Source organism: Balaenoptera ricei, chromosome X (genome assembly GCF_028023285.1).
Source record: "Balaenoptera ricei isolate mBalRic1 chromosome X, mBalRic1.hap2, whole genome shotgun sequence".
Classification (NCBI taxonomy): Eukaryota; Metazoa; Chordata; class Mammalia; order Artiodactyla; family Balaenopteridae; genus Balaenoptera; species Balaenoptera ricei.
Window position 1 is genome coordinate 106,039,733 of NC_082660.1, and position 25,406 is coordinate 106,065,138.

The following is a 25,406-nucleotide window of genomic DNA, read 5'->3' on the forward strand; positions in this document are numbered from 1 at the left end:
CCAAACATTTTATAGATGGCATCTCACTTAATTCTACAACAGGCCTATAAAATTGGACCTATTATTCTCAATGGAAAATGATGAAATTGAGGCTAAAAGACCTTTTAAAAATGTGCCCAACACTTACGCAGCTAGCAAAGGTCAGAAAAAAAACAACGGAAATCAAAAAACTTAAGAGAAGGCAAACTCTGCTTACCTTACTCCTTACCACCTCTCTCAGGCCCTCAACCCTACAGCTCAGCTCCATGGGACCATGCATGCCAGTGGCCTCCAGCTCAATATTCTCAATAGCTTTCAACTGTAACTCTCAATGTTACCTTAAGTTTAACTCTTAAATGTTACCTACAATAAAGTCAGACATATAGTTTTAGAGGCAAATAAAGGGATAGAGAGATCTTTGTGAACTTCCATTTCCAGGAATATGGAGAACTAGCTCTCTTTTAAAAATCTCCTGCTACAAAACAACTAGAAATTCTGTAGGTTTATCTTTAATCTTTTTGATGTGTAACAAAACTCATCCTGCAAGAGAAAAGAGTAAATCTCCAGAGGTCAAAAACAAAGAAGTTGATAGCTGAACAGTAATCAGATGTTAATGCTTCAACTGCCCTGGGTGTTTTTGCACTCGTAGGTAACCAACATTCAAAGAGATATTAGCAGACAAATTTTCATAATTTATGAAAGTTAATAATCCTCAAATTCTGAAACCATAAACCATAAACAGGATTTTTTTAAAAAGAAATTCCAAATTGTAAAGGAAAAATTCAAGATTTTTCCTTCCTATGTAGGGATAAAACCTCATTTCAGTCTACCTCCCATGTGGGAAAAAACGCAGTTCTTCCCTCCTGCTTCTCCTTTCCTTTACACAGACACCCTACTCACAAAGAACACTTCACTTCTGACACCTCCAGTCACCAAATATGTGGAGGTTTTTCCCCCACACTAAGCAATTCTCTGTAAAACCAGCTGGGTGTCCTATAATTTAATTTGAATCTAACACTATCTACCTGGAGATAGTGTCAGGTCCCATAGGCTAAGGGCTCAGTCCCACAAGACTGCTCCCACCACACTTCAGATGCCAATTATAAGTAGTAAGTCTCCATGTTACCCACAACTTCCATCCAATTTAGCTAAAATCAGAGGTTCCCATGACCCACCTCCTCAGGTTTGATTAATTTGCTATAACAATTCACAGAACTTAGGGAAACACTTACTTACATTTACCAGTTTATTAAAGAATATAAAGGCTACAGATGAACAGCCAGATAAAGAGATACATAGGGCAAGGTCTGGGAGGGTCCCAAGTGCAGGAGCTTCTGTCCCTGTGGAGCTGGGATGTGTCATCCTCCCGATATGGATGTGTTCACCAATCTGGAAGCTCCCCGAACCCCCTACTATTGGGATTTTATGGAGGCTTCCATAAACATTATGGGCATGATCCATGATTAACTCCATTTCCAGGCCCTCTCCCCTCTCTGGAGAATGTGGGGGGAGCTGAAAATCCCAAGATTTTAATCATGGCTTGGTCTTTCTGGTGACCAGCCCCCATCCAGGAGCCATCCAAGAGCCCACCCAGAATCATCTCAGTAGAACAAAAGACGTTCTTCATTGCTCTTATCACTTAGGAATTTACAAGGGTTTTATAAGCTCTGTGTCAGGGATGGGGTCGAAGATAGACAGAGGAAGAGGTGCTCCTAGTGTTTTTATCACTTAGAAAATTGCAAGGGTTTTAGGAGTTCTGTGCCAGGAACCGGGACAGAGACCAATATATATTTTCTATTATCTCACATAAATGTAAACACATTGCTGTCAAGTATCAAAAACAAAAAAAAATCTTAAAGCGTCCAGAGAGAAAAGATAGATTATTATAAAAGAATAATAAACTGACAGCAGGCACCTCAAAAGCAACAATAAAAGCCAGAAGAAAATAAAATAACATCTTCAAAGTGTTGAGAGAAAATCGTTGTCAACTTGGAATTGTGTAACCAGCAAAACTATCTATCAAAAATAAGAGCAGGGGCTTCCCTGGTGGCGCAGTGGTTAGGGATCCATGCTCCTGATGCAGGGGGCCCGGGTTCATTCCCTGGTGGGGGAGCTGGATCCCGCATGCATGTTGCAACTGGGAGTTCACATGCCGCAACTGGGGAGCCTGCCTGCCACAACTAAGGAGGCCATGTGCAGCAGCTGAGGAGCCCACGAGCCGAAACTGAGGAGCCCGCCTGCCACAATTACCACCCAGTGCAACCAAATAAACAAATAAATATTTTTTTAAAAAGAGCAAAATAAAAACATTTTCAGACAAATGAAAATTACAAGTTTTGCCAAAAGACCTTCACTAAAGGAAATTTCTAATGAATAAACTTAAGAAAGAAGAAAAATGAACCCAAAAGGAAGGGCTGATATTAAAGAAGAAATTACTTGTTAGGAAATTAGAAAATATGTGGTCAAAGCCAAACAAGCATTGGCTGTATGAAACAATAATAACAATATATAATTTGGATAAGGTGGAGGTATAATACTGGACAAGTACAACTGCGGGGGTATGGGGTTTCAGTGGAGTTAAAGCATTCTAAAGTTCTTGTTTCAATTTGGAAGAGGGTAGAAATGTTCATTTTATTAGTAAAGAGATTTTGTTTAGTCAAGATGCATGTTAAATATTCAAGAGTAACAGTAAAAGGAAAAAAATGCTTAAATCTGAATAAATTAGCATCCCCAAAACTACAATGGGTGCAAACACAGAAAAGCCCTAAGAAAAGACTGCTCTCTCTATCTAAAGGACCACGAAAGGAGCAGGCTAGTAAGACAGAAAAACTTTTAAACAATAACTACTCTGCAGCAGCCAAACATCATAGAAAAAACTGGCCCTATCCCCACCCCCATTGGCAAAGGGCAAGTGGCAAGCCTAGACTTCTATCCTCTCGCCAGGCTGTAACAAAGCTTCACAATACTCTCTCCAGGGTGGTATCAGAGAAGGCTGAGTAGGGTGGCAGGACTTTCATTTCTGGTAGGTGATAATGAGAGAAAGCCCCCAAAAGGTATAGGTAGAGACCACAGGGGGAGCCTGGCAATAACAAAGCATGTCTCCTCCTCCTTGCTGGGGTAGTGTCAAGAGACTTGGCAGAGGGTCAGGAGTTTCACCACTGCCCAGCAGTAATGAAGCCACTCATTACCCCTACCACGGTGTCATTGGAGACCATGTGGTGAGCAGCTAATGAGGTATGAGTAGAGACCTAGTGGGGTGCCAGAATTCCCACACCCACTTAGCACTAGCAAGGAGCAAACTCCCCTCCCATGATTGTCAACAGAGGCCAAGTGGGGAACCTGGACTCCTACAACCCATCTGGCAGTAACAAAGCAGTGCCCCTCTTCCCTTGCCAGAGTGGTGTCAGAGAAAGCCACCTAAAAGAGAAAGTTTAAATAAGATACAGAGTCTCATAACATAATACCAACAATGTCTAGGTTTCAATAAATAAATAAATAAATAATCTCTCCACATACCAAGAACCAGAAAGCTATCAAGCTGAATTAAAACCAGAATCAATAGATGCCAACAACAAGATGACAGAGATATTAGAATTATGTAACAAAAAGTTTAAAGCAGCTATTATAAAAATGATTCTAGAAGCAAATATAAACATACTTGAAACAAATGAAAAAAAAAAAGAAAACCTTAGCAAAGAAATAGAAGAATAAAAAAGAACCAAATGGAAGGGCTTACCTGGTGGCGCAGTGGTTGAGAATCCACCTGCCAACGCAGGGGACACGGGTTCGAGCCCTGGTCCGGGAAGATCCCACATGCCGTGGAGCAACTAAGCCCGTGCACCACAACTACTGAGTCTGTGCTCTAGGGCCCATGTGCCACAACCACTGAGCCCATGTGCCACAGCTACTGAAGCCCATGCACCTAGAGCCCGTGCTCTGCCACAAGAGAAGCCACCACAATGCGAAGCCCACGCACCGCAACAAAGAGTAGCTCCCGCTCACCACAACTAGAGAAAGCCTGCACGCAGCAACAAAGATCCAACTCAGCCAAAATAAATTAAAAAAAAAAAACCAAATGGAATATTTGGAACTGAAAAATACAATAATTAAGATTAAAAATTCAATGAATGTGCTATACAGCAGAATGAAGGAGACAGAGGAAAAAATATCAGTGAACTCGAAGATAGAACAATGAAAATTACCCAAATTGAACAAGAGAGAAAATAAATGGAAAAAAATTAACAGAGCTTCCTAGGACTATAACAAAAGCTATAACATTCATGTCATGAGAATCCCAGGAGAGGAAAAAGAGGACAAGGCTGAAAAAGTACTTGAAGAAATAATGGCTGAAAACTTCTCAAATTTGGCAAAAGATATAAACCTACAGATTCAAGAAGTGAACTCCAAACAGAATAAACTCTAAAGAATTTCACACCAGGACACAACATAGTCAAACTTCTGAAAACTAACAACAAACACAAAGTTCTTAAAAGCAGCAAGAGAAACAACACCTTACCTATAAGGAAACACAATTTGAACGACAGTAGATTTCTCATCTGAAGCCATGCAGGCCGAAGGAAGTTGCATGATATATTTCATAGGCTGAAAGAAAAAAAAAAAAACTATCAACCTGAATCCTGTATCCAACAAAAATATCCTCCAAGAATGAAGGGGAAATCAAGACATTCTCAGATGAAGGACAGACACTAAGAGAATTTGTCCCCAGCTGCCCTTCCCTAAAGAATGGCTTAAGGAAGTTCTCTAAATGAATAGGAAATGACTTTTTTTTAAAGAAATCTTGGAATATCAGAAAGAATATGGTAAGGAAAACTATGGATAAATAGAATTTACTTCTCCTTTGGAGTCTTCTAAATTATGTTGGAGGTGGAAGCAAAATTATTACCCTGTGTGATGTAGTTTTAAATATATGTAAATACCTAAGACAAATATAGTGTAAATGGGGAAGTGTAAAAGGACATAAAGGGAGATAAAGTCTCTATACTTCACTTGAACTGGTAAAATGAAGACACCAATAGTCTGTAATAAGTTATATGTACATAATATAATACCTAGAACAATGACTAAAAAAGCTACACAAAGAGATACACTCAAAATAGCCATACATAAATTAAGATGGAATTCTAAAAATGTTCAAGTAACCCACAAGAAGGCAGGAAATAAGAAATCAGAAGAAATAAAAGAGAGAGAAAGAAAACAAAAAAAATTGCAGATTTAATTCCAAAATAGCAATAATTACATTAAAGTTAAATGGTATAAATATACCAATTAAAAAACAGAGACCTTTGTATGGTGACAGATTGTAACTAAACTTATCACGGTGATTATTTTGTAATATAAAGAAATATCAAGTCACTATGTTGCGCACCAGGAACTAACATTGCATTGCAAGTTAACTATACTTTAAAAACAAACAAACAACAAACTCATAGAAAAAGAGATCAAATTTGTGGTTACCAGAGGCAGGAGGTGGAGGGAAGGAGAATTGGATGAAGGTGGTCAAGGGGTACAAACTTCCAGTTACATGATAAATAAGTACTAGGGATGCAACATATAACATGATAAATATAATTAGCACTGCTGTGTGTTATATATGTAAGTTGTTAAGAGAGTAAATTCCAAGAGTTCTCATCACAAGGAAAAAAATTTTTTTCTCTTTTATTTTGTATCTATATGAAACAATGATGTTCACTAAACTTATTTTGGTAATCATTTCATGATGTATGTAAGTCAAATCATTATACTGTACACCTTAAATTTATACAGTGCTGTATGTCAATTATATCTCAATTTAAAAAAATAGGGAAACTGGCAGAGTGAGTTAAAAAACATGACCCAACTATATGCTATTTACAAGAAACTCATGTTAGCTATAATAATATAATTAGGTTGAAAGTAGAAGGATGGAAAAAGTTATATCATACAAACATCAATCAAAAGAAAGCAAGAGTGGCTATATTAATATCAGAATATATATAAAGAAAATATGTATGCTAATATACATTAGCAATATACACATTATATATAATAGACAAATTTATTATTTACATATTATATATTAAATTAAATATATACCAATATATAAATAAATAATAATAATACATATATAGACAGAGTGAAATATAAAATAGATTTCAGATCCAAAAGATTTAACTGAAACAGAGGATATTATATAATGATAAAAGGGCCAATCCATCAAGATACAGCATTCCTAAATGTGGATGCACCAAACAATAGAGCTGCAAAACATGTGAAGCAAAAACTTATTAAACTAAAAGCAGAAATAGACTAATCTACAATTATAGTTGGAAATTTCAACACCCCTCTCTCAGTGATTGATAGAACAACTAGACAGACAGTCAGCAAGGATATTGAAGAACTCAACAACACCGTCAACCAATCGGATCTAATCAACATCCATAGAACATTCCACCCAACAGCAGGATGCACAATCTCTTCATATACCCATGGAACATATATCAAGATAGGCCCTATCCCAGGCCATGAAACAAACCTTAACAAATTTAAAAGAACTGAAATCACAGAGTATGTTATCCAACTGCAGTGGAATCAAACTAGAAATAAGTAACAGAACAATAACAAGAAAATCTCCGAACACTTGGAAACTAAGCAACATACTTCTAAACAGTTCATGGATCAGAGGGGAAGTTTCAAGGGAAATTTAAAAATATATTGATGTTGAGGGACTTCCCTTGTGGTCCAGTGGTTAAGACTCTGTGCTCTCAGTGCAGGGGGCCTGGGTTCGATCTCTGGTCAGGGAACTAGATCCCACATGCCGCAAATAAAGATCCTGCATGCTGCAACTAAAAGATCCTGCATGCCGCAACTAAAGATCCTGCATGCCGCAGTGAAGATCGAAGATCACGCATGCCATGACTAAGACCCAGTGCAGCCAAATAAATAAATAAATATTTTTTAAAAATAAAGAAAGGATTGTTGTAAATATATATATATACATATATATATGTTGAATGAAAATGAAAACACAACATATCAAAATCTGTGGGACACAGCTAAAGCAGTGCTGAGAGGGAAATTTGTAGCACTAATTGCATATAATAATAGAAAAGGAAAAGTCTGAAATCAGTAACCCAAGTTCCCACCTCAAGGACCTAGCAAAAGAAGGACAAAATAAATCCAAAGCAAGTAGAAGGAAAGAAATAATAAAGATAAGAGCAGAAAGCAATGAAATGAAAACAGAAAAACAATAGAAAAAAATCAATGAAACAAAGAGCTGGCTTTTTAGAAAGATCAAAAAAATTGGCAAACCTCTAGTAAGACTGACAAAAAAAGAGAAGACATGTATTATATTACATACCCTACAGACATCAAAAGGATAACAAGGAAATATTATGAACCATTCTACACACAAATTTGTTAATTTAGGTGAAATGAACCAATTCCTCGAAAAACACAAATTAACACCATTCATCAATATGAAGTAGATCATTTGAATAACCCTATTACTATAAGGAAATTTCATTGGCAATTAGAAGACTTCAATTTAAAAAAAAAGAAATCTCCAGGTCCAGATGGTTTCACTAGACTATTCTACCAAACACTTAAGGAAGAATTAACACCAATTCTACAGAATCTCTTCCAGAAAAAAGAGAAAGGGGCATTGCCCAAATCGTATTGCCCTAATACAAAACTATATATAGTACAAAAAGAGAAAACTATAGGCCAATATCCTTATTACTATAGATGCAAAAACTCTAAAAAATGTTAGCAAATAGAATTCAATAATATACAGAAAGAATTATACAGTGTGAACAAGCAGAATTTATTCCAGGGATGCAATGCTGACTCAGTATTTGAAAATCAAGCAATGTAATCCTCCATACAAACAAGTTAAAGAAGAAAAATCACATGATCATATCGATAGATGCAGAAAAAGAATTTGACAAAATCCAACACCCATTCATGAAAAAAATCTCAGAAAAAATAAGAATATAGGGGGACTTCCTCAACTTGATAAAGAAATCTACAAAAACCCTATGGCTGACATCATACTTAATGGTGAGAAACTAGATGTTTTCCTCCTAAGATCAGGAACAAGGCAAGGATATCTTCTCTTAACCACTCTTATTCATCATGGTGCTGGAAACTCTAGCCAGTGAAATAAGGCAAAAATGGAAATAAAAGGCATACAGATAGGAAAGGAGGAAATAAAACTGTCCCTATTTGTAGACACGATTGTCTACGTAGAAAATCCCAAGGAATCTACCAAAGAACTCTTAGGACAAATAAATGAGCTCAGCAAAGTTTCAGTATTCAAGATAAATACATAGAAATCTATTGAATTTCTATATAATAGTAATGAATACATGGACACCAAAATTCAAATACAATACCATTTACAATCACTCAAAAAATAATTAAATGATTAGGTATAATTCTAACAAAACACGTACAGGACTTGCATGCTGAAAATTACAAAATGCTGATAAAATAAATCAAAGATCTAAACAAAACTTCATGGATTGGAAGACTCAACATAGTAAAGAAGTCAATTCTCTTCCAAATTGATATACAGATTTAATGCAATTCCTATCAAAATCTAAGCAGGATTTCTTATAGATATAAACAAGATTATTCCATAAATTATATAGAAAAACAAAGTAACTAGAATAGCTAAAACAATTCTGAACAAGAATAAAGTGGGAAGAATCAGTCTACATGATTTCAAAACTTATTATAAAGCTACAGTAATCAGGACTGTGTGATATTGGTGGAGGGATACACACATAGATCAATGAAATAAAATAGAGAACCCAGAATTAGACTCACTCAAATACGCCCAACTGATTTTTGACAAAGGTGCAAAAGCAATCCAATAAAAGAAAGATAGCCTTTTCAACAAATGACACTGGAGCAATTGGTCATCCATCAGCAAAAATGAAACTCAATCTAAGTCTCATGATTTATACAAATATTAACTCAAAATGGATCAGCGATTTAAATGTAAAACTATAAAACTTTTAGAAAAAACACATAGGAGAAAATCTTTGGGATCTGGAGTAGGCAAAAAGATTTGACACTAAAAGCAGGATTCATAAAAGGAAAAATTGATAAGTTGGGCTTCACAAAAACGAAAAACTTTTGCTCTGTGAAAGATACAATTAAGAACATGAAAAGACAAGCTACAGAATGGGAGAAAATATTTGCAAACCACAAATATGCCAAAGGGCTAATATTCAGAATGTATTTTTTTTTAAAAACTCTGAAAACACACACACACACACACAAAAAATCCGTTAGAAAAATGGGCAAAAGACATTGAAGAGACATTTCACCAAAGAGGATATACCTATGACAAAGAAGTACATGAAAATGTGTTTAAATTCATTAGCCACTAGGGAGATGGAAATCAAAATGGTGAGATATTACTGCTATCAGAAGGGCAAAAATCAAAAATAATGACAACACCCAAATACCAGCAAGGATGTAAAGAAACTATCATTCGTACATTGCTGGTGGGGATGTAAAATGGTACAGCCACTCTGGAAAACACTTTGGTAATTCCTTAAAAAACTAAAAATGCAACCATTATATGACTCAGCAGTTGCACTCCTGGGCGTCTATCCCAGAGAAATGAAAACTTATGTTCACACAAAAACCTATACAAGAATGTTTATAGCAGTTTTATTCATAATAGTAAAAAACTGGAAATAACCCAGATGTCCTTCAATAGGTGGATAGCTAAACTGTGTTACATTCATACTATGGAATAATACTCAGCAGCAAAATGGAACGAATGTCACCTCACATCCATTAGGATGGCTACTATAAAAAAAAAAAACAGAAGTGCTGGTGAGGATGTGGAGAAATTGGAACCATAGTACAATGTTTATGGTATTGTAAAATGGTGCAACCACTATGGAGAACAATATGGAAGTTCCTCAAAATTTTAAAACTAGAACTACCAAATGATCTAGCAATCTCACTTTGGATATATATCCAAAAGAATTGAAAGCAGGGTCTCAAAGAGATATTTTCACACCCACATTCATAGCAGCAGATGAAAGCAACCCAAATGTCCATCGATGGACAAATGAATAAACAAAATGTGATATATACATACAATGGCATATTATTCAGCCTTTAAAAAAAAGGAAGGAAATCGTGGCACATGCTACAACATGGAAGAACCTTAAGGACATTATGATAAATAAAATTAGCCAGTTACAAAAGACAAATACTCTATGACTCCACTTATATGAGGTATCTAAAGTAGTCAAATTCACTGAAACAGAAAGTAGGACGGTGGTTAACCAGGGGCTTGTAGGGAGGGGGAAATGGGGAGTTGTCGTTTAATGGGTATAGAGTTTCAGTTTTGCAAGACAAAAAGAGTTCTGGAGATTGGTTGCACAATGTGAATGTACTTAACAAGGCTGAACTGTACACATAACACTGGTTAAGGTGGTAAATTCTTGTTATGTATATTTTACCACAATTAAAAATTTTTAAAAAGACTTTCATCATATAACTTTAAACTTGTGTCTCATTTCCAATACCTGCCTATCTAATATACTACAAATCCTTATTTTGTACAAACCCAGCAATTATTCTGAACAATAATATTGCACAATATTGTCCATGTTAAGAAAAAGCATTTTGTTAAATGTACACATTTTAAATATACCACAATTTTTAACCCTTGCTTGGCATTTATTTTCTAATATATCCTGAAGATTAAAACTGGCCACGTTTCTCCTCTTCAAACACCTCTTTTTCAACCACCTTTCCCTTTCCCCAAACTATGTTCTAATAACTATGTTCTAATTCTTCACCTGTCTATTGCCCCCATCCCACTTCTTTGTATAGAATCCTCACCCTAGGGATCCTCAACTCAGGACCCTGTCATTTCTGTCTCCCATCCCTACTCAGCCTGCATTCATCTGATTGAGCCAGAACTGAAGACCAAGGAAGCCACTAGCTGCTTGGACCTGGGGAATTTCCAGTCCTGCTTGTCAGGAACTGGCATGGAATGCTCTAGAACTGGGGTAAGGAGTGCTGAGTTAGAAGGTAGCAAGACTCAGAACAGACTTTTGTATGAGGCTGAAGTCAAAGCTTAGGAACTACCTCCAAAGTGAGGAGGAAAAAGTTGATGATAGAGTTGGCTAAAGCTCTCAGTAAACATTGGTGGGACAGGTCCCTTTGTCTGAAACAGAATCACAGTCACTGTTAGAAAACCACATAGCCCACAAATAAAGGGACAATTGGTTGGGTCAACGCTGTACCCCTAATAAACATGAGTCCTTAGTGGAGGTACACTTAGATAACTATTAGCTTTACAAAGCAGAGGCTGGACCAGAGAAGCCTGATCTGAATCCCATCGAAGCATGTCGCTCCAAATTGTTCTGCAGCTGGTAGGAAAAGACACAGCCATAGTTTCATGGGTGTCCCTGGCCAATTACATCCAGAACCAGCTCCCCATCTCTTTGTGATCACAAGGCCAGCTTCAAGGGAGTACAACTTGTGCGGTCACACAGGGCCCCCACTCAGAAGAGGCTTGATTTAATGCTACACTACTGCCATCTTGAAATTCTTAATAATTTTATATTTGAATTTATGTTTTGTAAGTGTAGTTCAATGGGATAATAGATCATGCTCATAAGCAGAGTAGGTATGTGGGATAAAGAAAAACAGCTTTATATTTTAGTACCTTTAACAGCAATTTTTTCCTTGCTTTTGAAAAAAGCATTTTCATTCTGCAATGGGCCTAGCCAATCAGGCAGCCAGTCCTCCATGACCACATTTTCCCTGCAAGACACATCAACTGCCTCAAGTCTGCCAACCAGACACTCTAGCTCTCCTTCAAGGAACCTGGAACTTTATGGTACTTTGTGCTTTTTCTCCCCTTAAATTCACAAAATATATTTATTAGAGGAAAATTAGAAAATATGTTAATCAAAAAGAAAAATATATAAAAATCATTGCTGATCCCAAGATCCAGAGATAACCACTCTCAATATTTTGGTATATATCCTGTTTATATGCACATGTACTCATTTTTATAAAAACAAATGTTAAGTCACAAGTTTTTAGTAATCTGCTCTTTTACAATATTAATATATTAAAAACATTTTTATGCCACTAAATATATACATATTTATTTTCAAAAGGAAATAAATGTTAATTTTTCTAATTATAAAAATAATATTAGCTCATTGGGGGAGAACATCAGGCAACAGAGAAATGTATAAATAAGAGTTAAATTTCTACTTAATCTCACCATCCATAGATAATCACTGCTAAGAATTTGCTGCAGATACTTTGAGACTTCCTTCTGTGTGTGTGTGTGTGTGTGTGTGTGTGTGCGCGCGCGCGCGCATGTGTGTGAGTAAATACACACATATAAGTTTTATATTATATACACATATTTAAACAAACATGGGATCACACTGTGTATAGTCATATAATCTTTTATTTTCCTATAGAATATGGATATATTTCTATGTGCATATAGATCACTATATACTTTTACATAAATGAGATTATCCTATATATAATACTCTTCATCCTGATTTTATCTCCTAACAATATGACTTAGATGTCTTTCCCATTCCAATACATACAGACTTCTCTTATTCTTTGTAATGACTGAAGAGTTATTAAACTAAGAGTTGTTAACACTCATTGTGTAGATTTATTATAATGTAACCATTCCTCAGATGATTAAACATTCAGCTTGTTTCCAGTTTTTCAATTTTTAAAACAATACTATGATGAACATTTGGTTACATATATGTGTGTATGTGAGTGTGTATGTTTGGGCCCATCCAATTATTTCTTTAGAATAAACTACTAGATGTGTAATGGCTGGATTAAAGGATATGAACACAAAATTTACACTTTACAGTTCATATTGAGCAACTATGTGTAGCCTCTTTATTTTTTTCTTTTTCTTTTTTTTCTGTTTTGTTTCTTTATTTTTTTCTTTCTAAAGTTTCTTTAAACCCCTATCCCTCTGGATGATACAGGAGGCATACAGACATAAACTTGCCAATTAAAGATATCCTTAATTCTTCAAGTTTAAAAAATAATATTTTTCTATTTCAAATAATCTCCTTTGGTTAAATGCCCAGACTTTCAAGGTTTCTCTCCCTTCTCCTTCCCAAGATGTCTTCATGGCAATTGAGTGTGGGACCCTGGCCGCTGGCTGTCCTTTGAGTCTCAGCTGGTCCTTTGTTCCATGTTGTCTGTGGGTACTTTTCGAAGCTCATGGGGGTTAGTGCTGATATCTTTACCTAGTCTGGTTTTTGAGACTAGTGATGTCTACCTTCTCGGTTCTACCATGTGGCACCCCCATCAGAGGTTGTTGGTATAGGACACTGGTATGACAGGCATGACTATTGTCCCTACAACTCATCTCTAGAGGTTGGTCACCCACAGCCTCTGTTTGGTGTCATCTCATCCTAGTGTCATTTGGGAAGCAAGCTGGCCCATGTCCCAGTAACTTTTCAGAGCCTTCTCCAGGTCCCAGCTATGCCAATCTTAGGGGATGCCTTTTTCCATCTTCCAACTTACTATGCCATCATGCCATTTTAAACTTCTTATCTGGGTAGCATCATAACGGACACAATACTTCTCTAGGGGAATTTACCATTTTCCAGTCTGAACCTGGGGATACAAAGAGCTGTCTCTACTGCTCTAATAATCTCTCAAACTTATTTGGGACCACCCCCTTCTCCTTCCTAGGCAGTCCCCTCTAGGAATCAGAAAGGACTATATTTTACTTCTTCCTATCTGGATGAGACAAAATGTCCCTTCCTTCTCAAGGTGGCATTTACTCTCTCCATTCCCTAGGAACTTAATGATGGAAAGCTATCAGATTATCAAAAAGGAAACACACTGAGAGGTATTTCAAAAAATATCCATGTCACATACATTTTAAGGCCTTAATAGATGTTACCAAATTAGCCTACAAAATATAGTACCCATCTAAACTCCCAATAGCAGTATATGAGATGCCCTTTCCCATAATCTTTCAACAGTAGGCACTAAACTTGGCCAACTGTGCAAAATCTTGTTATCCTAATCCTTTAGTTTGCATTTTTTTGAGTATTAGTGAAATTGACAGTTTTTGATGTTTATTTGTTCTTTTGTGAATTTCTCATTCCTGATCTTTGCCCATTATTCTACACATCTTTTTATATTTTTCTTTTTGATTCATGAGAGTTCTTTATATAATAAGAATATTAACCCAAGTTTGCCATTTGTCACTTAATTTATGGTACTTTTTGCTCTTCAGAATTTTAAAAATTTTTATGAAGTCAAATTTACCTTTTTTTTTCCTTTTTTGTTTTCTGTTTTTACCTTCATGCTTAGAAGGACCTTCTACACACTGATTATATGAATATGTATCTGCATTTTATTCTATACTTTATGTGTTATTGTTTTCATTTAAGCATGTAATATATTTGAAATTTATGTTGGTGCAAGATGTGAGGTAAGGCTATTTCCCAAATGATTAACAAGTTGTCATAATGTCCTGGTGATCTTGGTAAAGAAGAAAAATATCGTGCTCTTGATTTTCCACAACACTGTGGCTTCAATGTAGTAACTGTAAGTAACCACCATAAACTTTATTTTCTGACATTACAGCAACTCTGAGGAACCTAGGTCTAACCAAAATTCTAACCTCCTGGGCAAATACTCATCTGAACTCGTGTTAGTGGTAAATAGAAAGGGACCTTCCAGATGTATTTAGGAGAGGTAGATTATCTGATAATGCCCTCTGCCTCTGTCACACACCCTGACCATTTTCTAAGACCAATCACTGGGATCCCTCACAACTTTCCGCCCAGAGTTTCACTAGTCTTAGAGCACTCCCTGCATCTTAGCTGTCACCGTAACACTCTTGAGCCAACCCAGAGATGTTTATTTTAGAAAACTTAGAAGCGCAAAGGACAAGTTCTCTTTGGCTGAGACATCTTCAGGATGCTGGACAAAGTATCAGTTATCTTGGAGTGGAAAACCCCCTGAACTGTTATTAAGGACATCAACCAATTACTGGAGTTCCCCCAGTTTTCCACCTCCACCCTAGTAACCCTACTAACAGGCCTTCTCAGGAAGAAGGCAGGCTTTTACCTAGTCCCTGGCTGTAGCTCCTCTGCCTTTATCCTTGCCTACCCTACACCAACATGCTCCTAAGTTATTAAAACCAACCGCAGCTCAAGTATCATCACCTCCAGGAAATCTTCCCTGGTACATTCTCCCCAAAGGCTGGATTAAGCATCTTTCATACATCCTCCTATAATACAGAATCTAAAGTTTATCACAGTGTTTCACTCATTGTATTTTAATTATATTTCTGTGTGCCAGTGAACCCATTTGATTGCAGCACTCTCTTAGGGAAGGACTCTGTCTTATCTCTCTGTGTATCCCCAAGGTCTAACAATATGTGGTACACAACAGGCCCTCAATAAATTCTTGCTGGTTAAATTAACAAATAAATGAACCGTGTCCTATCATTTGATTGCTAAGCCAATCTCCCTCCCCCAATCCAGAAATGAAGTAGTGTCCTGAAGAAGAAAAAATCTGGTACAACCCAGTCATACATACATTTTGAGAAATTTATCAAATTTGGCTAAGGCTGGTTAGCATTGTGTATATATTGCTTCTATATCCAAATATTTGGCCAAAGGGAAATCTTCATTGAGTGAACTGACTGTTCTAATAAAGAATAACCTATATTCTACATAATTTCTTATTGTGATTATCTGTTTAGGTATACATACCTCCCACAAGACTAAGTGCTTCTTAAAGCCCCATACCCAGTACAACGCTTGACACATAGTCAACATTCAATAAATGCTTGTTGAATAATATATAAGACATGTATTCATGCTATTTCCTCTACCAGAATTGCCTCTTCTCCCTCTCCTTTTGCACCTGAAAAAATTACACTTGTCCTTCAGGGTTCAGCTCAAATGTCAACCCTTTCTGATTCAGCATAAAGCAGAAATAATCACTTCCTCCTCTGGGCTACCGTAGTTATTATATATGTAGTTCTTGTAGCATCTACTATGTTGTACTGTAGTTAGTTAAATTTAAGAACCATCATCCACTCCTCATGAAGTCAAGAGCAGGAACTTTGCGTTATTTACATTTGCATCTCTTTGTACTGTACCTAAAAATTGAAGGCCCTAAATTACAGTTTGTAAATTAGATTGAAGGGGGTAACAATAAGAATGAGAGGAGGAGATGTGTGTTATAACAAGGGGTACAGACCAAATCAAGAGAATTTTCTGAACAAAATAGTGAGAGAAAGGAAAGACGTAGGGAGAAAAATCAAGGATGATTAAGGTTTTGAACCTGAGTGACTAGAATAACTGAGTCATTTAAACCTGAATAACAGAAATAAAGAAATGAATACTAGGCACAGGTTTGGGCAGGTGTGGGCAATTAGGACTTTATTTAATTTTAGACATGCTGAGTTCAAGGTTCCAGGAAACATCCAGTCAACATTTAAAACCCAAATCTGAATTTAAGTTGCAAAAGATACAGGCTTAGCATTCATCTATCATTGGAGCTATCAGGATTAAGTAACAAGAGTATCCAATTCCCCACATTGGTCTTAGTAAAAAAATAAAAAGAAGAAAAAGAAGTGAGTGCTAAATACTGGAATTATTTGCTTATGATATGACGGTCTAACTGGAAAAGTATAAAATAGAAGCCAATAAAGTTATAGAAGCCAGGATAAAAGATGAATACACAAAATTCAATTGCTTTCAATATAATGAAAATAACTAATTAGAAAATGCAATTTTAGGACTTCCCTGGTGGCGCAATGGTTAAGAATCCACCTGCCAATGCAGGGGACACAGGTTTGGTCACTGGTCCGGGAAGATCCCACATGCCGCAGAGCAGCTAAGCCCATGCACCACAACTACTGAGCCTGCACTCTAGAGCCCACGAGCCACAACTACTGAGCCTGCGCACCTAGAACCCATGCTCCGCAACAAGAGAAGCACTGCAATGAGAAGCCCGCGCATCGCAACAAAGAGTAGCCCCCACTCGCCGCAACTAGAGAAAGTGTGCGCGCAGCAACAAAGGCCTAATACAGCCCCCCCCCAAAAAATGCAATTTTAAAAAACCTATTCATGATAATAGCAAAACTATAAAATACTTAGAAAAAAATGTGTAAAACCTATATGAAGAAAATCATAAAACTTCACTGATGCACATAAAAGAAAATCTTTAAAAACAGAAAAGTATACCAAGTTCCTGGGTGGGATGATGCAGTATTCTAAATAAAACAATTCTTTTTAAATTAACATATAAATCTAATGCAATTTTAATCAAAAACCTAAAGAAATTTTTGGAAATGTTAAAAGTTAATTCTAAAATTCCTCTGTAAGAACATATCCCAGAAATATTTGAAAAAGAATAATGAAAATGGACTTGCTCTACCGGAAACCAAAATTTACATAAAGGAACAACAAGGAATGCAGCCTAGGAGCATATTTATATACATCTGGGGATTCAGTATGTGATAACAGTGGCATTTCAAATCAGTGGGGAAGAAAATGATTATTCCATAAATGAGGTTAGTACAGTTTTCTATTCATTTGGGGAAAAAATCAGAATCTCTACTTTATACTATATACAAAAATAAATTCCAGATGGATTGAAGATCTAAATGTAAAAAAGAAAATATAGAGGAATAGAAGAAAATACAAAAGACTCATGTGACAATATTGAAATAGGAAAAGCTTTCTAAGCAACTCACAAAACACAGAAGCTATAAAGTGAAAAAATGATAGATCTGACTACATACAAATTTAAAATTGTACAACAAATCTCAGCATAAATAAAAATCAAGTGTTTTTATTTAAACACTAATAAGTACAACTGGGATAAAATATACTAACAAATTAAAGGATTAAAATACATAAAGAATAAAGAGTTCCCTCAAATCAACAGAAAAAGAGAATCCAAAGGAAAAAATAGACAAATAGGCAATTCAAAGATAAGAAGTACAAATTTCCAATAAAACATTTTTAATGTTCAGCCTCACTAGTAATCAAAACATGCAAATAAAAACAATGAGATCTTTTCTTTTTACTCAGGTTGGCAAAAAGGAAAACAATCAAATACTTGTTAATGAATATCCAATGCTACGGATAAGGGTGTACAGAAATAGACTCTCTTAAATCCTATTGGTGAGAGTGATTGTAAATTGCTTCAAGCTTTTCAGAAGGCAAATTGTTATTGTCTATTAAAGCTCTACATTAAAATCTATAAAAATGTTAATTATATATTTAAGTCTCTATTACAATTTTACAGGTATATACTCCATCATCCAGTAATTGCACAGTGTGCCTTACATACCCTATTTCCTTCTGTCACACCAATCCAAACCTCTCCTTTATCATAATCTATATGTTATTTCTCATACAGCTCTCTTCCTCTTCTAAGATAACCAAACCTCTCACTCTCTTTACCCTCCCTAATTCTTCTACTGTGTCCTCTGGAACTCCAATTGTATCAGTATTAAAGTCTGTCATATCCTCAACCTCTTCCCTAAATGTTCCCTTCACCTTCTTGTTCTCACCAAAACCTCACACTTCCCTGAGCACACTGCTTTCCCTGTAGCCCTCTCAAATGGAGGTTGTAGCTCTTCCACACAAGTCACACCACTAGACTTGGACGTAAAGTGCCCTCCTTGTTGCCCCTGTCCTCACAGCCATTTCTAATTCATTCCTCCTTAAAAATCATTGCTGTCATCTAGCCCCAAGACTGATGACTTTGCCATCAGTCTTACATCTTGCTCTCTAAAACTACTGCTGTCATTCTTGGTGACTTTGATATTCATGTGGATGATCACTGAACCCCCTCTGGTCAATCAGTTCCTTGACCTCCATCACAACCAATGATATTTTTCTCCAGGCTGCCTCAGCTTCTCACTTCACTGCCATAACCTAAACCTGTAATCACTATCACTGAATCGCCTTTCAATGTAACAGTGGCAATTCAAAGACAATAGAGCAATGCCTTCAAAATTGTGATGGAAAATTATTTTCAAACTAAAATTCTATATTCAGCCAAAAATCAAGTGACAGGGTAGATTAAAGACATTTCAAACAGGTAAGATCTCAAATAATGCTCGAGATTCTCATCCCCCATCCCCCATCCCCAACACACGCACAAACACACACACGCAATGTTATGCTCTGACCTATTCTTTTTTTGAAATATAGTTGATTTACAATATTGTGTTCGTTTCATGTGTACAGCAAAGTGATTCCATTATACATATATATGCATATATATATTCTTTTTTATTCTTTTCCATTAGAGTTTATTACAAGATATTGAATATATTTCCCTGTGCTATACAGTAAATCCTTGTTGTTTATCTATTTTATATATGGTAATGTACATCTGTTAATCCCATACTCCCAATTTATCCCTACCCCCCCCCCCTTTTCCTTTGGTAACCATAAGTTTGTTTTCTATGTCTGTGAGTCTGTTTCTGTTTTGTAAATAAGTTTATTTGTACTATTTTTTAGATTCCACATATAAGTGATATCATATAATATTTGTCTTTCTCTGTCTGACTTACTTCACTTCATGTGATAATCTCCAGGCCCATCCATGTTGCTGCAAATGGCATTATTTCATTCTTTTTATGGCTGAGTAATATTCCATTGTATATATATACCACATCTTCTTTATCCATTCATCTGTTGACAGTCACTTACGTTGCTTCCATGTCTTGGCTCTTGTCAATAGTGCTGCTATGAACATTGAGGTGCATGCATCTTTTCAAATTAGAGCTTTTTTCTCTTCCAGATATATGCTCAGAAGTGGGATAGCTGGATCATATGGCAACTCTATTTTTAGTTAAGGAAACTCCATACTGTGTTCCATAGTGGCTGCACCAATTTACATCCCTACCAACAGTGTAGGAGGGTTCCCTTTTCTCCACACCCTCTCCAGCATTTATTATTTATAGACTTTTTAATGATGGCCACTCTGGCCAGTGTGAGGTGATACTTCATTATAGTTTTGTTCTGCACTTCTCTAAAAATTACAATGTTGAGCATCTTTTCATGTGCCTATTGGCCATCTGTATGTCTTCTTTGGAGAAATGTCTATTTAGGTCCTCTGCCCATTTTTTGATCGGGTTGTTTGTTTTTCTCTTATTGAGTTGTATGAGCCATTTGTATATTTTGGAAATTAATTCCTTGTTGGTCACATCGTTTGCAAGTGTTTTCTCCCAGCCATAGGTTGTCTTTTCATTTTGTTCATGATTGCCTTTGCTGTGCAAAAGCTTATAAGTTTGATTAGGTCCCATTTGTTTATTTTTGCTTTTATTTCTATTGCCTTGGGATAGTGACTGTCTAAGGAAACATTGTTATGATTTATGTCAGAAAATGTTTTGCCTGTGTTCTCTTCTAGGAGTTTTATGGTGTCGTGTCTTATATTTAAGTCTTTAAGCCATTTTGAATTTATTTTTGTTTATGGTGCAAGGGACTGTTCTAACTTCATTGGTTTACATGTGGCTGTCCAGCTTTCCCAACACCACTTGCTGAAGAGACTGTCTTTTCTCCATTGTATATTCTTGCCCCCTTTGTTGAAGATTAATTGACCGCAGGTGTGTGGGTTTATTTCTGGGCTCTCTATTCTGTTCCATTCATCTTTGTCTGTTATTGTGCCAGTACCACGCTGTTTTGATTACTGTAGCTTTGTAGTATAGTCCGAATGCTTTGGCCTATTCTTGAATACTGAAGTTTGGCCATGGTGGGCTTTAAAAATATAGTGCAGCCCATTCCCTCTGGTCATCTTTCTGCAGAATGTTCAAAACCTAGTCCACACTACAACAGCCTTGCCAAATACCCTGACTGCTCTGAGCCCTGTGTTTCTCAGGACAAGTGGTTTGCTGGTTTGCTGGCTTTCCAAAATATTTTTTAATCAAAAGAAAAAGCCCTGAGTTTAGATTTTGTCAATTTTCATGACACAAATATTTCCCTTAGGGCCAATTTCAAGCTGCCAACATGAGATCAATTTCCTGAAAATGTAATCATCAGCCAGTACAAGCCGACTCCAGCACACCACTATGTAACGCAGCAGCACTCACTTTAGACTTTGCCCAAGAATTCCCACAGAAAGGATTCCTATAAACTCTCAGGAAAGCTGAACACAGGCTATGCCCCAGAGACTTCCTATGAAAGCCTTTATTTAATAATGGCAATATTACCCTTTCCTAATACAGTGAAATTAGTGCTTACTACTCAATTTTTCAAAATTAAACCAAATACATTACACAAAGGTGGTTAATACGTAAGAAAAAACCAAAGAAATGTTTAAAACAAAAGGCAAGATAGTGATTACCTCTGGTGGTGAGGGAAGGGTACACAAGTGAGGAGGATCCACACAGGGGCCTTCTAAGGTATTGATGATGTTCTGCTTAAGTCAGATGACATGTATCCAGGTGTTTATTTTATTACTATGCTTATGCTATTTTTTAATGTAATATATATTTAATAGTTTAAAATGTTTAAGTAATAATAAAATAGAAAAAAGAAAGAAAACACAAAAGAAAAATTATGTACTAAAATAAAATACAGTAGAATATTTTTACATAATCTTCAATTGGGAGGGCCTTCTTTAGCAAGACTCCAAACCCCAAATTCAAAAGATTGACAAGTTTGATTACATCAAAATTTTAAATTTCTGTACAACAAAAGATAACATAAACAAAGTTAAAAGACAAGTAACAGAGTAGGAAGGAAAATTTTCTATTATGTGAGGAAAGGATTAATACTTAAAATATATGAAGGGTCCCTACAAATCAATGAGAAAAAGACAAATAACCCATCAGAAAATTGAGTAAAGAATATCAACAGACAATTCATAGAAAAAATGCAAATATTAAACATATAAAAAATGTTTGATATCACAATATTTGGGGAAAAACAAATTAAACAATAATGAAATGCCAATTCTCACCCATCTTGTTGGCAAAGATAAAAAAGATTGATGATCCAGTGTTGGTGAGGGTGTAGGGAAAGAAAGCCTCTCAAATACTACTCGTGAGAGTGTAAATGAGTACATTCTTCTTAGAGGACAATTTGGTTGTATATCTAGCAAAATATTAAATGTATTTTTCAACCCTGCAATTCCTCTTCTAGAGTACTAGTCTTCAGACATACTTGCATAGGTGTACAAAGTACAAATGTAAAAATGAAAAGAAATGCCCATCAATAGGGGACTGATTAAATATATCACAAGATATTGATATAATCGAATATACACATCTGCTGAAAAAACAAGATTCACTGACACAGAAAGATGCCTCTGGTTTATTGTTACATTAAAAAAAAGCAATATTCAGATCAATATGATTGATATGATTTTATTTATTAAAAAACTATTATGTGTATTTATATATATAAATAACATATAAAATGTCATATATATGCTTTTTTCTTATATATTCTTATATATTTTATATGCTTATATATTTTTTCTATATGCTTTTTTTTCTATATGCTTTTTAATAATTTAACTATAATATATAAAAGCATATATATATATATATATACATAAAAGCGTAGAAAATATTTTGAAAGAAACTTACTAATCTGTTCATTATGGTTACCTCTTGTTGGGTCATGTACCTGGGGAGCAGCTGGAGGAAGACTAACAATTATAACATTTAACTTCTGTATTGTTTGAATCTTTATAAGCATGTATCTGAAGATTTTTTACACAATTATAATATAAAAATGTTAATGTTTACATAGTTGGTGGGGAAATTTTTACAAAAAATATATTTGATAATGTTTAATTTAGTATAGCTTTGATTGGGACTTCTTTTAAAATAATCCTGATTACTTCTGTCAAAGCAGCTTATGGATAATATGGGCTCACAAGCATAATAACAAAACGGTATATCTCTGACTTCACTCCCATCTGCTCTGCAGAAGTTAAAAATAACTCTTCTTAAAATTTTCCCAAATATTTCTGGCATTAAGTCCCCAGAGGTTATCTCACATATGCTCTGTAAATGAGTCTGCTTTGCTGCCATGTGGTGCCTGCCATTTTTCTCCAGTAATGATGTCTCCATTCCTTTCACCACCAAGAGTGGCTAGTATGCCAACAATGTCCATGAAGGCCACATGAGCTGATGTCTGAGCTGAAGGTGCCAATGCTGTTTGTCAGAGGCACTGAAGGTACCACTGCCAACAGAACTACTGCCTTCACCAATGCCACTGCTAATGTTGCTGCCACCATCACCATCATCTTGATACCACTCTTTCCCTCAATCCCACGTCCTATTTATCTATAAGTCCAATGGATTCAAGTTCCAAAATATATCGCCAATATGCCAACTTCCTTCCAAGTCCACTATTAACACCCTGGCCCAAGCTACCACCATATTTACTTGCACTATTGCAAATACCCTAAATGCTCTCCCTGTTTCCATTCTTACACCAATCCGACCCATTTTCCACGACAGTAGTAAGAATGATCCTTTAAAATATAAATTAGGTCTTATCATTTCCCTGCTCAAAATCATTCAATGACTCTTCATCACACTTAGATTAAAATTCAGAGTCTTTACCATGACTCACTAGATTGTATAATACATGATCTGGCCCCTGACTACCTCTAGAATCTCATCTTTTTTTTTTAAATTTATTTATTTTATTTATTTATTTTTGGCTGCGTCAGGTCTTCATTGCTGCGCACGGGCTTTCTCTAGTTGCAGCGAGCAGGGGCTACTCTTCGTTGCGGTGCGCGGGCTTCTCATTACGGTGGCTTCTCTTGTTGCAGAGCTTGGGCTCTAGGCGCGTGGGCTTCAGTAGTTGTGGCACGCAGACTCTAGAGCACAGGCTCAGTAGTTGTGGCACACGGGCTTAGTTGCTCCACGGCATGTGGGATCTTCCCGGACCAGGGCTCGAACCCGTGTCCCCTGCATTGGCAGGCGGATCCTTAACCACTGTGCCACCAGGGAAGTCCTAGAATCTCATCTTGTCCTACTCTCTCCTCAATCAAACCGGCCTCCTTTCTGTTCCTCAAACATGCCAAGCTTCTCCTGCCTTCGGGTCATTATATCTGCTGTTCTCCTTGCCTAGAATATTCATCTCCCAGCATTTCATATGGCTTGCCTCCTCCTTGTCATTCATACCTTACCTTAGATGTCTCCTCTGCAGAGAGCAAACTTCCCTGACCTACCAATCCAAATAAAAGCCACTCATTCTCTATCATATGACTTTATTTAATATTCTGCACAGCACTTCTCACTACCTGACGTTGTTTTGTTAGTCCGTTTTCACCAACAAAACTACTAGAATCCATGATCCAAGAGAGAAAGGACTTTGTCAATCCTGTTTGCACTGTTTCCTTAGTGCCTAGACTAGTGCCTGGCACATAATACAGGCTCTCAATAAAATTTTGCTGAATGAAGGAATCACCATCACCAATACTGCCAGTGTTGTTGCCAATACCAAAGCTGTTAACCCCTTGTGCTCTTACTATCCTACTGAGTTTTAGAGGACACCATTATTTTAGCTTTTACTCTTTTGCAGCTCCTTAGACCTAGTCTCAAGTATGGCAATCCAGGTATGACCACAGGTATGACTCCCTGGGGGCTGAACCCAGGGGCAACTTGATTGATAGAAACATGCTGCACCCAGAACCACTCTTCCCCTGCTGCATTGGTCAGTATTCTTGACTCAACCCTGTGTATCTCTAGGCTCTCATCCTCTGGAGCTGCAGTTCTTGATTTTGGCTGCACAAAGAATTACCTGAGGAAGTTTGATGCCTGGCCAGGTCCCACCCTCAGAGGTTCTGATTAATTGGTCTGAGATGCATCAAGGGCATTGGGATTTTTTTCTAAGCTCCCCAGGTGATTCTGATGTGATAACTGCTGCTTTGGAATAAATTCTTTCATAGGGGCCTCCTTGATTCCTCATATAAATTAGATTCCTGGTAGGTCAATTTCAAATCCTCTTGAATCTCCCAGAATTACGACGAATGACAACTTTAGGCTCAATCTGACACCCCTGAGGCCCTTGCTGCATGGATGTGCTGCCACATACTGATATTGAAATAGTAATACAATAATATTTTGACCAAATCAGGGTTCTGAAGATACATTTCATGATCACATTAACTGAGTTGAGGCACTTTTGAGAAATGTAATATGTGCTTGTTGTCACTAAAGGGCTGTCAGGTAAGGTAAGCAAAAGAACAAAAGAGGAAGAAACAAAATTCTCAAACTTCAGAGAATCCATTTACTCCCACAGTTCCTATCATTTTGATGAGTACAAAGCTAAGCTTTCTATCACTTGCCCTGATCACTTTTCAAATGTCCAGTCCTGTATATTCAAGTGGATCCTAGCGATTTCTTCCTGATTGTCCAC

General features: G+C 36.5%; 1 protein-coding gene across 2 annotated transcripts in view; it reads right to left on the bottom strand.

Annotated features, from left to right (window-relative positions):
* KLHL13 (kelch like family member 13) overlaps positions 1-25,406 on the bottom strand; it is a 389,271-nt gene that overhangs the window by 342,977 nt on the left and 20,888 nt on the right. Inside the window, exon 3 of one of the 2 annotated variants that reach the window (XM_059911114.1) lies at positions 4,496-4,581. The exons of the other annotated variant lie outside the window; for it this stretch is intronic. The gene's annotated coding sequence lies outside the window, so the exon portion shown is untranslated. The remainder of the gene's footprint in view (positions 1-4,495; positions 4,582-25,406) is intronic. 2 annotated transcript variants of the gene reach the window in all.